At 40.3% G+C, this 18,152-nt stretch overlaps 1 protein-coding gene across 1 annotated transcript in view; it reads right to left on the reverse strand.

Annotated features, from left to right (window-relative positions):
- The window catches only part of cpne5b (copine Vb), a 134,555-nt gene that overhangs the window by 115,356 nt on the left and 1,047 nt on the right, over window positions 1-18,152 (reverse strand). The window lies entirely within an intron of this gene.

Consider the following 18,152-nt stretch of genomic DNA (forward strand, 5'->3'; position numbering starts at 1 on the left):
TAAACTGACATCAAAAGTGATTATAGGAGTTGATTAATTTAGGATCACTAATTTTTTATCCTCATGACAACCATGTAGAGAAGAGCACATTTGTATACAGTGAGATGTGTATGAAGACTATGAACCAGGAGTTGGGACAGAAACACAGCAAAATGCTGCATTATCTGCAGCTTCAAACACCAACACCCTGCCAGTAGAAGGAGCTCAACCTGGGTTTAGTCAAATCTAGGTCTGCTCAAACAAAAGCTCATCAAAGCGATTCTTTTATTACCCTGTGTCAAGGGCTTCCCACACAGCATATGCCTTCCTACACACCAGCCCCAAGTCAACAACGGTCCTGCCCTAAATTTTGAAGTAAACCTCACCCAAAATTTCATCAGATGAGCTGCTCATCTGTAAAAATCCACGGCCACATCAGACTTTGAAAATGGTTTTAAAGAGTTTATGTCTTCAGGGTTGCAGACTGTTAATTACTGTAAAATACAGTCCTCTTTTACTAATAGTGGAATCTCCTGATATTTTCCCACAAAGCAGTGAACTGAAAAAAAGGCACATAGCAGCTCCAAAAATGTTACAAGAGTTCATACCAACATTTCACCAAGATGATGAAAAAAAGAGCTTTTTTCAATTAGATGCAACTTAGCATTAAATATGCCTTTAAGTGCAAGAGCAAACTTTTCACCAAGGCATCAAAACAGCTATCCCTATGACATGAAATATTTAAAATGTGTCACCAGATTTGCATTCGGTGTTACATAATCCATTTCAAAGGGAATGGCAATACTAAAGGGGTTTCAAACTAACTTCCTGAAACACAACTTCCCTTATGTAAATGAGGTTATGAAAAGATCTGAGATGCACAGAGGCAGCGGGGGCAGGATTTGGGTATGTATGTCTCCGTGCACAAGGGAAATTGTGAAATCAAGAGAGCAGGAATGTAAGGAAAATCAAATGTAAGAACAAGAAAAGGAGAGGGGAAAATGTGTGTCAGAGGATGTGTGTGATAGGGAGTTGGAAAGAAAGAGAGATTGAGGTAGAAAAATGAAGTCCTCAGAGATTAGATCAGAAATAGATTGAGTATAACGGAGTTCCTCTTGCACAGGGAGAAGAAACAAGCCCCTGTTAGACAGATAGACAGACATAGCTGACTTTATTTACAGAGATCTAACACAAACCACAGTAATTAGGCAGCCCCTCTCCTCTAACCTGCGGGAGGTTCCTCAGCTCTCCTACGTTATCTGCTCTGAGTGCGGGCTGAAAAAAAGGGTGATAAATATCCAGGGATGAGTGGTTCCTTTTGAAAAGGCATTTCAAGACATGACAACTGAGCTGAACGTCAGCATAAATAGGCTGCCATAGGCTAATAAGTAAAAAAAAAAAAAAAAAAGGACCCCTCACTAACACTGCTCACTTGTAAAATATAGCCCAAATGCATTCATTTGCACTGTGCTGCATATGTTATGTATTGTTAGTTAAACTGCCATGGATGAAGAAGAGTCTCAACACAAATTCTATGGAAGCCAGCGTGCCTGCAGCCAACATATCATCGTATTGCATCCATTTAAATAATGTCTCCAACACAGTGTTCCCTGGAAATGTACAGCTAAGAAGCTAAGAAAAGACTGTGATATGCATGTGTGCATCGAGGGTGAAAGGTTGCCATCGAGGGTGTATTTTCCCAGTGCAAAGAGGACGGCTTGTGGGTGTATAGAATGAATATACACTGTATTCATACAACACAGGCTCTGTGCTTGACCTCTTGGTTGCACGCATTGCAGCACAAGGGAGGTGTGTGTGTGTGTGTGTGTGTGTGTGTGTGTGTAGGAAACAAAACTGGATATTTATCACCTGCAGAACTGAATATATATTGAAAGGCATTACTGAAAAAGAGCTAAACTGATTTTGAAAAAAGTACTTTTTCGGAAGATTGTACAAAGCAAATAACACTTAATAATAATTAAAATAAATTAATCATAACATCATACAGACAACGTAGGTGAACGCGGACAGATATTTCCCCCAGGAGTTGGTGGAGACCAAAAACGGAGCCTAAAGAGTGAATATTTGACTTCCATTCACCAAGTGGCAGAAACAAATGTAAATAAGTTTGCTATAGCTACTGGATACTACTGAAAATACTGTAAGCAACTGTTGATAACACACATTTTACATTAACTTAACAGCTGATGATTCTGTAAGTTGATTCTGTGTTAATAAGTGGCCAAAAACACAACTGTTGGCCCTCTTCATAGCTCCACTAGTGGTCACAATATTACTTCTAAGTAATTACACAATTAACTGATGTCAAATTTGAAGAACATGACTGCTTTTTAAAAGTATATGGCAAGAAACAATTACTGCAGGTTGAATGTTTTATGAAATTGACTGATCAATTTATTGATTTTTTTTAATATAGTAGAATTCATTGTTGATGGAGTCCGCCAATCCCACAGAATCAAATTGCCAACCACACACACAAGGGATTGGCAGGAAACGATGAATGCATATAATCCAGAATTACTGTTTGCAGTTTTATCTAATATATATTAGTCTCAGTGTTTACTGCTGATTTAATGCCATTATTCTCACTTCACTTTTATTGTGAAGAATTCATTGGAAATGTGAATGTATTTGTCACCTAGGTTAACATTGACAATGATTATTCACCAAAATACTTCATCAAAAATGTTTACCATTATATAACTTATATGACTTGTTTTCCCAGAGTACTGTCCAGCAATGGGGAAATGAATACAACTGTTACTATTGTGGGTTTTAACATAATCCTAAATGTCTCTGCAGGAGATATCCATACACGTTGAAGCTCAAGTGTTTTTTTTATGTTTACCAAATCCCAGGCTCACAAACCAAATTCAAATTAATTTAAATTAAAATAACAAAAAAAATAAAAATAAAAAAATGACATTGAATCTAAAAAAAGGGGAAAAAGTAAAGCTTTTTTATCCACTATCCTAAGTTGTTACTAAGGGGAAGCAGAAAATGGACACGTGTTTTTCTCAAGGGTATTTAAGCAGGGAAGGATTGTAAGAAGAAGGCTATCCTCACACTCTTGGAATGGAAAAGCACTGCCAGTGAGACAAAATAAGAGGCGGATGGATGGTAGCAGTGGATGACAGAGGAAGGGAGGAGTTAATGAGGAGGGAGGAGGGAGGTACAAGGTAAAAAAGAAAGTTCAGCTTAAAGAGAGAGAAAGAAAGCAGCAGACAGATGAGGTAAGAGGAAAAGAGGTAACATAAAGAAAGCAATAGAGGAAAGTGTGGAGGTGGACGAAGGAGGGTAATCTGTTTATAAGAGTGGGAGAGGAGCGTTGGGTAAAGCATTATGCAGCACAGTGTTATTAAAGCCTTCTCTGGCCCTTCATCACTGTCTCTCATCTTATCACTGCCCTGTCATTTCTTCTGTCATATTACTGCCTTATTATTTTGCCGGTAGCAATATATAATTATGATCCTCATATGGTGGCATAAATATCCACATTTTGTAAAGGTTGTGATAATTGGGAAGAGCACCTCTAAAATTGTGTTCTCTAATCCATTTTTCTGTAACAAAACGAGCAGCAGGAATTCATAAATACTCTTCATTGCCTCAATCATCTCAGTCCAAACTATAGTGCTGGCATTGCTTTAGTGTCGGATCGATGGCAGAACCAAGCAGGATCGTTTTTCCCACCAGCTGTTGAATTATTCAGGCCAGGACTTCCTCTGGGGAGATTCCCGCTCAGCCTGCCAGACAGACACAGCAAGCTCTGCAGGGAAGCTCAGGATCATCACAAAAGTCCCAACTGCGTAAATTGTGCCGTTGCCCAAGTCAACAGAGGTCAGGCAATGGGCAGCCTTGCATACTGCATGGTCTGGGCCCTGACAAACTGCAGCTCATTGATCATTTATGGTGTGCATCTTCGGATTTTCTCTGAGCTGCAGAATTTGCTGTGCAGCTTTTTGTTTTCAAAGTTGTCAGGTAAAAGTGACGGTTGCTGTATGTTGTAGGTGAAACAGTATCAAACTGTGAGCCCCTCCTCTTGTGTCAAGAGATTTCCAGCTCTTTGCCTTGAATTTATGCTGGAAGTGAATGCAGCAGGGTTCTCAAGATGAAAAGCAAAATGAAAATGAAATGAGCCCATACTGTACAGATAATTCCCTAAGAGAAAAAGTTTGGAAACAGCTTTAAAGTAGGTCAGTGTAAAATGCGCAATTGTTTCGGTGAAGTGGATCACTGTACAGAGAGGATCTGGTCGGACGTCATTTGCCTGTCAAGACATTCTCCTTTAGCTAATGACATGCTAGCTCTTACAAATTTGTGGCTCATATCATTCACTGGCGCTCACAACATGCAGCAGTCTGAATTAAAGTTGAGACAGTCAACAGCCATGCTAGCAGCTCTGTGTAGCTGTGCTTAGACTTAGTTGTGATTTTAGCTACATGCTATTGTCAGCATGCTAATATGGTCACAATGGCGACGCCAACATGCCAGTATTTTTGCACTAATGTTGCCATTAGCCATGTTCACAATTTTAATTTTGTATGTTAGCATTCTATTTTTCCAGTTTGTACTGAACACACTGTAAAGTTGAGGCTGATGGGAAAGTTCTGTAGATATTTGGTCATTAATAAACACCAACTTTAGAGCCTGAGAAGTGAAGCCAATGCAGAAGTGCCCAAAACCTGCATTCTTTCTTATGGCCAGCAGGGGGTGACTTCTGCAAAAATAAGTCAGATTGTATAGAAGTCTATGAGAATATTACTCACTTACCCTAATTCTCACATGATTTGTTAACTCAGTATACATTTTCCTACTGTGTGTGGTCGTCTTTTTTAATACAACATAATACTCATTTTTTAAAGTATGGTCCAATTTAGAGTAAAATAGGCAAAGAAAACAGGGGCGGGTTTTAGGGCGTGGCTACTAAAGTATTGGACTACTTGAGATTTTGATGTTTACTGAATTTAAATCTATTTAATTGTCGTTGACATATTTCATTCTGGACCACAGCGGTGGACCAAATGGCTGAAAAACCGACATTGCCATTCCTAGAGCCACTAGTGGTGCAAAAAAACCTGCAGCAATCCCCAAATAAAATGCAGAGGTTATAAAATTAGATTGTTCAAAAGTTTAAAATGAGAAAAAACAAAACCAATTTTTTTAAGGTTTTCTATCAATACCACTGGGATTAGAAAATGCTAGCATTACAGTAACACCTTGATGAGATGACTATGGTGTTCTGAGAGCTGTCAGAAAAGTGTACACACAGCTTTATTTCCAGTCATTTGTTTGAATTGAAATCCTCAACAATAACTGTCCTAAACCATCACAAATGCAATCACCCCCTTATGAATGCAGCCAGGAGAACAAGTTATGCACTGACACTTACACAAACACACACACACATCCCGTTATCTATTTTCCCTCAGGGCGTTGGTAGCTCCATAATCAAATCCAGTTATCTCACCCACACACTTTTCACACATCTCCAGCCTGGCTGTACCACACAGGATGATCTTGCCCAATCATCCTGTCCTGCACTGGGAGGCACAGGGCCAGGGCTGAAATAGCACCGCGGGCTGAGAATAGGCAAACAATCTCACATGCACTCCTAGGAGTGAACTCAGTCCTGCGTCACTCACTACAAGATGCTGACTGGCCCACATTTTTTAAAACTGGCATTATAAACGATGACAGCATTAGAGAATTCATTTCTCATATTTGCGTATAAAAAAAAAGAAACAAAGTTAGATTAATTATATTGCTGAATGTATTTTTTACTTTTTTTCTAGAGTGTCAAGAAATCAGGATCCACAGGTACAGAATGTGAAGGATTTGCAAATAAGCTGTCATTTCAAATTAACTGCACCCATGCTCTGTTTTGACAAATAAAGCCATAGCTGCTGCAAGAATGCCTCATGATGCAGCATTGTGCTTTCAGTTTGATAATAATGCTTTGTGTCTTTGACCAAAAATCCTATCAATGTCATCTTATTGTATGTAGTTTAACTGGACAAATGATACACCTGTTATTTTAAGGCTCAGTGTTATTGCTTATTGGCTTCATCGGATGCAGGTAAGGACAAACACTGGCAGATCCAAACCTGAGGCCACATACCTGGAGCAAACTGAGCTCATTAGCTGAAGCATACCAGGTACTGTTTCTAATTTTAAGCACCACAGAGACAAATTACTGTCACCATGTCAGAAAAATTTGTTCAAATAAGATTTTATTATTGTTGGAATATGTCAGAACTACGAATTCACTACACCTGGTGCGACTGATACAACTCTCGAAAAGTCTTGGCACCAATAAACATTCTTGCTGTTGCTCCATCAACAACTGGCAGCATCCAGTGACCTGAGTTCGCCGGCATGCCATTCACAACAATTTAGTTTATTATATTCCATTAGGATGCATCTCTTGCAGTGTATGTGGTCCTAGTGAAGATGGGAAAAAGCCCACTGTTTCTAATTGCCAGCTGACGGTAGCTGTCCACAGCTGTGACTCACCTTCCTCAATAGCTCCGACTGAGAGCCATTAAGCTCCCATTACTCAATCACATATGCCGAGGACAGATGCTTCTACCTCTGCACATTGGGTGCAATTCACGTAGCTAAATGACTATTCATGCACCTGTCTTGTTTATCAGAAGGTTTTGATGCCCAGAAATGTAGTTTTTATGTTTTTTTCCTTTAGGTTTCAGGCAAAATTAAATCTTTGTCAGGTGTATCTTTGAGATGACTTTGGAAACTTCCATAATGATGTGAAAAAGTATGATACCTCTGAAAAGTTTTTCTATTTGCAATTTCACACATATTCAAAGTACTCACAGTGATTTATTGCAGCACAGAATGCGGCAAATCTGTGACTGAGAGAATTCAATGATGTGTGCATACATTTTTCACATTGTTGACTTATTTTCTGTCCTTGCATTATTGTGTGTGTGTGTGTGTGTCTGTGTGTATGTGTGTGTGTGTGTGTGTGTGTGTGTGTGTGTGTACGTGTGTGTGTGTGTGTGTGTGTGTGTGTGTGTGTGTGTGTGTGTGTGACTATACTAACAGCACCTGCAGAACATTGAGAAACTCTCCTGGATTTGATTTAAGTATTTGTTGTTGTAATACACATTTTGGCCACAAGAGACTGAAGTACACCATACCCCTTGTTCTAAATAGGACTAAAAGCATTCATGATTTTTGCTAGGTGAATTTTAGTATCTCCATGCTCTCTGAATACAACACAAAATATGTACAATATTACAACACAATGTGTACCTTGTGTTTCAAGTGCATGGAGAAATTAATTGGCATTAATTTTCCTCTCAGCTGGAGGATAACGTGGATGCTTTTAGTCCTATTAAAACATGGGGTAGTGGTGCACCTCAGCCTCTGATAGCTTAAATGAGTATTAAAGCAGTAATAAACACTTTGATAAAGGATCCTGATAAGAAATAAAAAAAAAAACACCCACCTAAACTTTTTCCTCCATCTGTTTCATAGATGAAAAAAAAGGAACATAGACAGATTATCCTCTCAAAATTGTTTTTTCCACCTGTTGTTAAGTCATAACCACAGAGAGAAAAACAATCAGACTTAGAAAATGGATTACCAGATTTTTTTTTCTCACTTGCCTTTCAGGGCTTCTGTAGTAAATGTCTCAGAGCATTAAGCAGGTCATCTTACTGTACACCAACACTGCATCTGTTTTCCTGCACAGACTGCATTTCTTTGCTGTGTGCCTGAAGAGATGTGGCCTCTTGGCTTTGTTGGGTATAACTCCAACTGAAAAGCCAAATGAATCCAATTACTCAATGAAATAACAAGACTCACGGGATGGCACTACCTTCAGTCCAGATAAACTTTGATGAAATGCTAATCAGGGAGTCGAGACAAGAGAGTCACAGACCCTGGTCAGATGTTAATAATGGCTCCTCCAATTAGACAGATGACTCCGGCAACCCATGATTCCCCACATGCAGATCAAACATGTATAAACACTCATCAATCCCTGACCTGAGGGAGGACTGAGAAAAAGTTTGGCAGCAGAAACAATATGTATGTAAATGTGCAAATGCCTGGATTGAATCTGTGTGTCATATGGAATACAGTTTGTGTTATTCCAACACATTGCTGCTGTCTTTTAACACACTTCCCATCATGTAAACATCAGTCCATACTTTAGGGACAACATAGCCTTAAACACTCTTCACAGTGAAGTCGGCCGCGACTGAACTGATAACATGAAAAAGGCGAGCACAACATTTTAATGCCGCAATAAAATGATAAAAAATGTAATGGAAAACATCTGATTTACTTTCAAAAACAGGAAAAGTACTTTGAAGGTTTTAGTATGTCAAAATGAAAAATTGCAGCGAAAATCTAATAAACTGTGGATCATAGTGAAAAGATTGCTTTTGTTTGGAGATTCAATTACACCAAAAATGTTTGCTAGGATGTATTCTAGAGCGGGGATTAATTTAAGGGTGGATGCATGTTTGTTTTTTTTGCAAAGAAATATATTGTTGTGAAAAAACAAAATGTTGTAGTTGTATTTATGCTCCTCAGATAAAAGTGTCCTTGAGTGACTGTTTTTTTTGTTTGTTTTTTTTAAATTAAAGGTTACATTTCATGGCTCTTTGTACCGAATGAAGGCCACAGACTCCATCCCCAAAACTGAAATTCATTTGAACCTTCTAACATGTTTACTGGTCACAGACTTTTAGCTATTTGGGACAGAGAGAGAGAGAGAGAGAGAGAGAGAGAGAGAGAGAGAGTGTGTGTAGGTGGTCCTCTATTTCCTCAAGTCCTTCACCGATAAATTTGACTTTGTCTTCCCATGACTCCTCTGCTCTTGCCAGTCAGCCAGCGATCCTGTCAGTTAGAGAGCAGAGATCAAAGCCCTGTTTCAGCCACTCAGCCACTTAAGCCAGCATGACAGTGAACCATCATTAACACGCGCAGAGAGCGTTGCCTCCTCTTCATTTTGGACTGAACATCACTTCAGTGTGACTGCTGTTGACCACAGCCTCACCAGGCCTCGTTTGTATTCAGGGAGAGTCCGTCGCTCAGGCGTAAGAGGCAGAAGATACGAGCTTGATACGAGGGTGCGGGATGGAAGAATTTGATGGGTACAGGAATGAGACAGTTAATTCTCAGCTGCAGAGCTGACAGAGCTGATTATAGCCACGGCTGTGTTAAGACGCTGACAACTGAACAGTAGTGCTGTCAAGGCCGTAGGGAATTATGGGTGTCGCGTAAAGAGTGACGGATAAAAATCAGCATCTTTATAATATCATGGTGATGAGAGGAAAATCATTAAAATTAATTGCAAAGAAGTGTTTTTTTTTATTCTTGAAAAAACAAGCACATAAAGGGAAATATTGCTTTTATGGTGTGAATATGTGATGTTGAATTTCTAATCTTTTCAACATGCCCACAGACCTTATTGATTTAGTGAAAGCATTAGTCACAGTCCGTCCATCAGTGTACAGAGGGTGCAGAAAGAAAGGCATTTAAAGAGGCAAAAAACAGCAGTGAACTGTGAAAGATAGTAAATGGGACGCAGAAATTATGTTTGCTGTCTAGAATGCACTCACCCAAGGTGTAAGTAAGTAAGCAAGAGGGTAGAAAATAATTGATTGGTTCTGCCAGGTCAGGAGAAGAGAGGGGCTTCATGCTGTAAAAGCTTTCAAATGTCTTTATCCAAACAGTTCTACACAGACACGCCAACATACAACCTGCTGTCTGTGGATCAATGCAATCCTGGAGGTGGAAACAACAAACAAACCGTCACAGTCCAGTACACACAGCCACAAACAGAATACACAGTATGTAGATTGACGCACGCAAGGCAGAACCGAAGCTTACAAAGGCAAGTTTCACCTGGAAACTATTGTGCCTCCAAAATTAGGCTGCATACAGAGGAAATATTGTGCGTCAAGTGATCTGTTTCATTCTGAAGAGTCAGCTTTTTTAAAACCAACATGGCTCAGTTCAAAATTTTGTTTTCTCTTCTCTGACATGATTTTGACATCAAATGATTTGCAAAAGTACCAACAAAATACTAACAAATAAGCATAGGGTCCCGCCTTTGACCAGGCTGATAGCCAATCACAGCTAAGGGTAATGTTGTGGCACCTGCACCTGCGGTTGCCAATCAGATTTTAGATGTGGCCACGCTGCTCCCTGGACACGCCTCTGTGTGAATGGTAGATTCACGGTTCAGTCAATGCTTTGCTCATATAGGCCTACCTCTTTTTCAACCAACGCGAAACTAGCTATTTTGCTGTGCTGGTGCTGGTTTGCAGTTGGTTCAACTTGCAAATTGCCTCGGAACCTGTTTGCTTTTCCACAGGCTAGAGAGCCACGTCATTACATATAATAACAACAATGGCAGGCTACATCATCTCTTTACAAATGTTGGTGTACAACATATTTGTGCTGCTCGTCTTGATCTTTAAGGACTGCGATTACATTCTTATTAACACTAAACGTAATTATTTGGTGTTAGTCTATGTTGTTAGCTAACGCTAGCCCGTTAACGCTAGCCCGTACCAATCACATTGCAAATAAAATAAAATGAGTGATACACATTTTAGTTGGTCTTGTTGGTCATGATAACCCCGCCCCCAGCTCCTGGCATAAGTGGTTCATGGTTCAAGATCAGCAAAGAGTTGAAGCTGCTCTGGCCATCAAAAAGTGAAGAACTGGTTCAAGATTAGGCATCGGCTCTGAACTGGCCAAGAACTGCCTTGGTCTAAAAGGGGTAATAGAGACTGAAGACAAACCCCCAGGTTTCATTAATAAAACTCTGTGGAAACATTAAAAAAAACCCTGCACTTTAGAGACAATTCAAAGTCTTTAAGGCAGTACCTCATATGGGGCACTGGTGACATGCAGAAGCCCTGTGCTTATAAACACTGTCCCACTAGTAACGTGCATTGTAGGGTTAGAGTTAGGGTTAGGCTCAACCTCAATCAACAAAAAAAGTCCTTAAATTTGTGGATGTCTGTTGCTTTTGCAGCGAAACACACAACCACACACCCATTCACCAGCTCAAAAGGGTACCTGCTCCTCGAGAGGAGCATGTTTTATAAAGTCTTTAAAATTGTTCAAAAATGAACCGTGTTGCTGTTAGAAAACAGCGTTGACAAGCGCACACACAGGTGACCAAACAGCTGTCTGCTTGCTCTCTGCAGAACAGCTACCAGCATAGCAGAGGAGGTGGAGTAGAAAGGTTGTGAGCTGCTGTCACCAGATTTGATGTAATGGCCCCCAAGAGGCCAGGTGTGTGTAGGAGCTGGTTGGAGTCAGAGAGAAGCAGAGAGGCACACTCATCAGGGTGCAGGTGTTGGCGTGCCATGATCCTCAGTGCTGCTCCAGCTAAATAACACTGCAGCTCGTACAGGGTGAATCTTGAGAAGTGAAAGGAACAGAATCTGTGTGTACAGTGAAGAATAATAATACTGAATGTGTGTGTGTGTGTGAGAGGGGAGTGTGAAGAGTCAGTAGGTGGAGGTCCAAGTGTTACGCCCCCTGGGGTGGCACAAAGCAGCAACTCACCTCTGTCTCTCTTTGGGTGTTACAGGGTTGTTTTTATATCATACTTTTCAGATAATTTATCTACAGAGAAGAAAATAAGCTTTTTGCTTTTTTTCTCACTTAATTAAGTCATTGAATTTTAAAACTCTCTCTCTCGCTGTTGTTTTTCTTTCTTCTTCTTCTGCCTTCGTTCTTGCTCTCATGTACTTGCCCGTACTCACAATGGCTTAACGAGCATCGTTTCCAAAGTACTAATGGAATATTAATGCTTTGGAAATTATTCTTCAGAGCTTTATATAAAATGTATGTCTAGCTTTCGCATTCTTTTCAGAGTTTTTGGAACCCTGTCATATCTTAGCAACCATAATTGGCAGTTTTTAACATGCCAATGCATTTCTATCGAAAAAGTTTTTGTATTTCTTTTTTTGTCTTCTAAATATATATATATATATATATTAAAAGTAAAGGGTTAGGAAGAGCATGTTTTTCCTACAGCTAGTTAGCTAACTTCCCACAGTATTAAGCAGCATTACCACTGAGGACTAGCATATGATTAGCTTACTACATCATTCTATGGGGCTGCAGGTTACATTACGAAAAGTGCTGGTTAAGACTGGCACATCTCCAATGTGGGAATCTTTCCTATAAGTTCCAGTTTCAAGACATGTTTGCATTTAAAAGCCTTTTCTGTTTTAATAGTGAAACAATAATTTGTCTGTCATCATGTTTTATGACATTATCAACTGGGAAAAAAGAAATAAATAAAGCAATTTTTGAAAAGGAATTGATCACAAATATTTTTTCTAAAAAAGAAAGAAGAAGCTACACAGCATTAAATGTTGTCTTATTATTCAAATGTCAATGATGTCACTTGTCCTACGAGCAAACCAGTAAGTACTCTCTTGTGCCCCATATGCATAATACATTCACACTTAAGCTTGCAGGCTGTTATCGAAAGGGTAAAAAATTATAATTTGTATTTTATCAACGAGCCCCAGTGTGTGTAGTTGGAAGCTCATTTAAGTTGTGCTTTTCCTCCAACATTTTTATTTTTATTTTGAAATACCTTCATTCTTCTCATTTGCTGCCTCAGCTCACATTTCACATAAATGTTGCATCACGACTCACTTGCAGCCCCTGTGCAGTAGGTGATAATAAAACTAAATGACCTGCCAGCAGCAGAAATGTAACATTACTATCATTCTGTGTGTAGGTTTCTCTGTAAACATGTTGGGCTCTCATTTGCATTTCTTAATGAATTAACTTCACTGTCCTCCAGTTACTGTGCAGTGATGAACATGCCCACCTCCGTATGTTTCTCATCTCAGTCTGTCTTTGTTTATCTGCTCCCTTACATCCACACTGTTTTTCCTCTCTCCCTTCCTCTATCTCTCTCCCCACACCTAATTTTCTCTAAACAGCTTAAGTCAGTTAGGCTGTACGGCATCGGCAGTGTGCCCAGTCTGTTGCGCCACAAAATTAAAGAGAAATGGGCACAGGGAGGTTTATGTTGCTTCTGGTGCTGGTAGGTCATTTGCAAGACGATTCCGTTGCAGAGCTCGTGTTTTTACACCACATTCTTCATATTATAATTAGCTTTGATGATGCTTACATCGCAGTAAGTATTCACACCAAACATGCTCAAAACTAGAGAGATGTGATGTGAGAGAGCATGGGAAATCAGAGAGATGATGAGCCGTGGCGTCAGATCTCCTGGGGGCTTTCCCACACCGTGAGATGCTTTCATATCTGTCCCAGATCCATAAAGGAACCTATCATATGCTGAAACCAGGGTCCTCTTTAGCACAAAGCCCTATGCAAATGCAGACCATCCAGACATTTAGCAGAGGAATTTAATCATAGCAACGCATGCAATGCCCTGCACACAGGAAACAAGATGAGAAATCTCTGCAGTTAGGGAGTCATGCACTAACTACAGGAATAGAAACATTATATCACTACCACAAGCCACCAATTAGAGTTAAATTCAGCAGCTTCAAGATCCGTCTTCACCGTATTGAAGATCGTAGATGAGGTGTCACTCAAGAAAAGGACAATCCATTAATGGTTTAATTGGTTATCTCTGCTCTGTGTTCAGTCAATGTGAACTCTGATCCAGTGCTTGTAACAATCGTACCCCTCCCTGCCTGAGCAGTATCTGTTTCACATCAGCCCCTTGTACATAATTATAAGGGCTAAGATGCACTCAGAAATATATTTTTATAAACTGGCAGGTATGTCTAACCTGGTCTCCGGTCAGGTTCAGTCGTGCACTGGGGTTTTAAATTCGACAGCACCAGATCCGGTACAACCTCAAAACCTGTCAGCTATCAGTCTGACTACGATTCAGCCTCTGGGGGCAATTACCTATATCTCCAGTAGGTTCCGAGGATCCGGTGTCTCCAGCAGATAATGAACATCCAGGCCAAGACTCTCTCTATGTGAGTCATTGTTGAGTGGCAACTTCATCAATAATTTTTTTAGTTGTTTTAGGTCCAGATAAAATTTCCATGACAGCGTATTAGGGCCAAGTATGAAAAAAAAATGATTCCTTGACAATTACAAAACACTATTTTTCCGACTTATTTTTCTCATAAATCTGCTACTTTTTTCTCGTAGATTTGCCACATTTTTTTCTCATAAATCTGCAACTTTTTTTCTCGAAAATTTGCCACTTTTACAACTGTTTTCTCTCAGATTTGCCACTATAATCGAGTAAATTTGCGACTTTTTTCTCGAAATATTACCCCCATCCCCCGGGTCCTTTTTTTTTTTCATACTTGGCCCTAATACGCCGTAAATTTCAGCTAATCTCTATAAACTTTAATTTCAGCCAATCTGTTTCACCTCATTTCCACATGGACTATTTACCTGCATTTAACCAAAGTCCACCCAAACCAGATTGGTTAGTTGGATTACAAATAGAAACCTGAACACTTCTTTTACCAACATCATGTCCTGCTGCCCACAGATATCTGTTTACAGAGACTGAGTTGGGCCTGAAAGGCATATCTATGGGCCGGGTTAGAGTCTCAGTTTAGGCCTGTGCAGAACTCCAGATCAAAGACATATCTCATATATTTAACAACCTACATTTTGCATTGGATAGAATATTTTTATCCAATGTGAAGAGGAATCTTGTTGGATACTGAAAATACCTTTACAACAGCAGTGAGTGCTGTTAAACTACCTTCTGGGTCCAGTGGTTGCTGGGCTGTGGGTCGACATTTGTGTTGAAAAGAGAGTAATTTACCGGTTTCAGAAACTCTGGTTGCTTGGTTATGTGGATTTCTTGCATTGGCTGTGCAGGCTGCAACTCACAGTAATGCCAGGTGAGCTCATTGCTTATCAATATCTCTCTCAGCAGCCGGTGCTCTTCCATTGACTGACCTACTCTGCAATACACCAGACAGTCTCTCCTCAGCGGACTGGAGAGGCTGGTAAATGGCTGTCGGCCACATTAGACACATAAGTACTTCTTTACGATGTTTGCATTGACCAGACAGTGGAGCAGAAATGGAGGAACAGACTTCGACCTGCTGGTGAAAGGCAACAGAGGGATGTAACAAAGGACTGAACAAGAAAACTGTGGCTTTGGCTTTGTGGCTATAGGATTTACACCTCCGCTTCCTTGTCCACATGCCAATTGTACCCTTTTCCTTTCACTTCTCCACAGGTAGCAGACCATTGACTGACAAGCCCCTCCGGAGTGTAAACACCACTTTAAGAAAAACTACAGGTTGGATTTTGGCCCCACAAAGTCCTCTTTCTTCCTTCCTTCCCTCCTTTCTTTTTTATGTCAAACTGTTTTACTGGTTTTCTATTTCTGACAGAGCTCCTGAAGGCCAAGATTTCCAGCAAAACGAGTGTGGATGGAAATGGAAATGACACATCAAACATAGTGAGAGATGTGAACAAGGTGACAGACCTATCTCAGCTCAAAGTGTAGTTGAGGTTAGGCAACTAAAGCCACTCGGTAAAACAAAAAAATAATGACGTCATGCAGGTTACTGAACAGAATGTCTATCTTTTACCCTCCCTGAATAAAAGACAAACACAATACCATCATTTCCCCCCCTTATTTTACCGATCCAGCGCACACCCACCCCTCTCCATTTGTCACTAGTCCTGATAATGCTACGCTGTCACAAGCAGGGGGTGTAGCCTGTAATAGGGGGTATTAACCCCCGAGGCAACAGCTATCATCATGGCTTGGAGGCTTTAGAGAAACCATGTACATGATGACAAAGGGAGAATAGTGAAGAAGACGCAACAGGGAGCCTCTTCTCTTGAATAGGACTCTGACTCACACAACATCTGTACAAAGGATTTGGAGGATTTGTGAGGCCTTGAACTGTTATTAGAAGTGTTTGAACGTGACAGTAAGATTTATCTGTTGATTTATCCTGCTACACGGGTGCCTGATCCAGTAGCCTACTATCGAATATTTGTGATAACACCACAGGAAGTGCAGATAATGGAGGAAAATTGGATTTAAGGATGTGAGAGCACCCTTTTGTATACTTGAGGTGTCTTTAAAGTTCATTTACAATACCACATCAAGCGCCACCACAGAAACCCCCCCTACTAATCAGTAAGCTTGTTCAGAGCATGTTACATTTATATTCCATACAAATTACAGCAATTACTCACAAAAAGTTTATGCTTTTCTATGCCTTTTTTCCCTTTCTTGCTTTTTTTTCACTCATTCACATTCATGCAAAGGCATCAGGCCTCCCCCTTTTGATTAATGATTAATTTCTTCTCCCCAAATTCCTCCTCTTTCTGGTAGGATGCATCTGCACCACTACCCTGTCTGTCTCCCTCTTTTCCCAACACACATTAGCACACACACACACACACACACACACACACACACGTACACGTTGTCTGAGAAGTAATTTGCATAAATGCAGGGGGTTGTCAGAATAAGACTCATCATTTACCTGAATGGCGCTTAATTGCACATCACCGAGGCATGTAATCCCAATCGCCTCATCGTTACAAGATAAAAAAACACAAAATCTGAAACCATTCGGGGCTTTTCTAGCTGTCCTTTCTGCCTGAAACTAAACAGATTCTCCACCATCGCCCACCATATCCTACACAACACGAGCAAGCAAATGCTTCATTCAATAAATTGAAAAACACTAATTTCTTGCCAGGGTCTGGCTTTTTTTCTGTTGTTGTTTTGTTTTTTGGGGGGTTTTTTTCAGAGCTGAAAGATGTGGCAGCGCGCTTCTCTGAACGCCAGAAAGCCCATCAATAATGCACACACAGCTTGTTATAGCTCAAACTCACTCTGCTTCGATGGCTCACCAACCTAAAACCCAGCATCAAAGACCAGAGAGATGTGTCTCTGTGCGTGTGTGTGCGTACGTGTATGTGTGTCTGTGCGTGTGTGTGTGTGTGTGGGGAATGCGAACACATGCCAGCACTGGAGTGTATGTCTGAGAGGCAAAAGGCGTTGAAAGCCTTGACTTTAAACCCTCTCCTAATGGGAAGAAGAGCAACTGTTTATTCTCACTGAACAAGCGCTGTGGGGAGATTCATTTGGGGCAAGAGGATTTAAGTACTTCCTGAAAAGGAAAATACCTTTGTACTGGAAAATACTGAAGGATGTGACTGAGATTGAGGTCATGGACGCGGGCACTGTGTGATTGTGTTGTAAACCTTTGAATCTTTAACATCCTGAATGTAGACGAGGATGATAAAAGAGGCTTTTGTTGGTGCTGTTGCTCAAACCAGCCAGTGTTACAGTGGTTACAGTGGTTACATCATGGGCTTCAATATGAAGGGAGATGTTACAGCAAATGATGCATCTAATACATAAGCACCACTTCATATACATGTACTGTAGATGCACAAAAACACACACGCACGCACACACACACACACACACACACACACCAATAGCCTTTAATATGTTCCTGAAAACCCATAAAAATGACTCTGTGATGTGCACATAATTATTATCAAAGTTTATATCGTCACTTTCACATATTATATCTAGTTTTCCTGTCATTCAAGCAATAGCTGACTCATCCATTGCAGTAAAACCATTTTGCAAAGGGCATGTTCACCAACTTAAAGGCACTTTTAACACACTTTTTCTCCAAGACAGTTATAATAAAAACAGATACAGCAGTTTCAACATTTAACAACCTGGCATTGTTGGAACAAGCATGTTAAATGTAACACATTCCAATATGACACATTGTCATGTTAATATGGACCAAAATCACAACCTTGCTGAATCTGTACCACGAAGAATAAAGACAGTTCTGAAGGCAAAATGGGATCCAACCTGGTACTAGTAAGGGGTACCTAATAATGTGTCCAATGAGAATAATGTATCCACAAAAAAAGGAAGACAAACCAACCTCAACAAGGTGCACAAAGTAATTTTATATTTTGTGACTCTCCTCTCCTTGTTTTTCAGTACTAGGATCTAGGATGGCTCACGGTATACACGCCCTCCTATCCTTACCTTTCCTTTCCTTTCCTTTCCTTTCCTTTCCTCTCCTCTTTCCTTACCTCTCCTCTCCTCTCCTCTCCTCTCCTCTCCTCTTTTCTTTTCCTTTTCCTTTCCTTACATTACATTCCCTACC

This window comes from Centropristis striata, chromosome 3 (assembly GCF_030273125.1).
Source record: "Centropristis striata isolate RG_2023a ecotype Rhode Island chromosome 3, C.striata_1.0, whole genome shotgun sequence".
Taxonomy (NCBI): Eukaryota; Metazoa; Chordata; class Actinopteri; order Perciformes; family Serranidae; genus Centropristis; species Centropristis striata.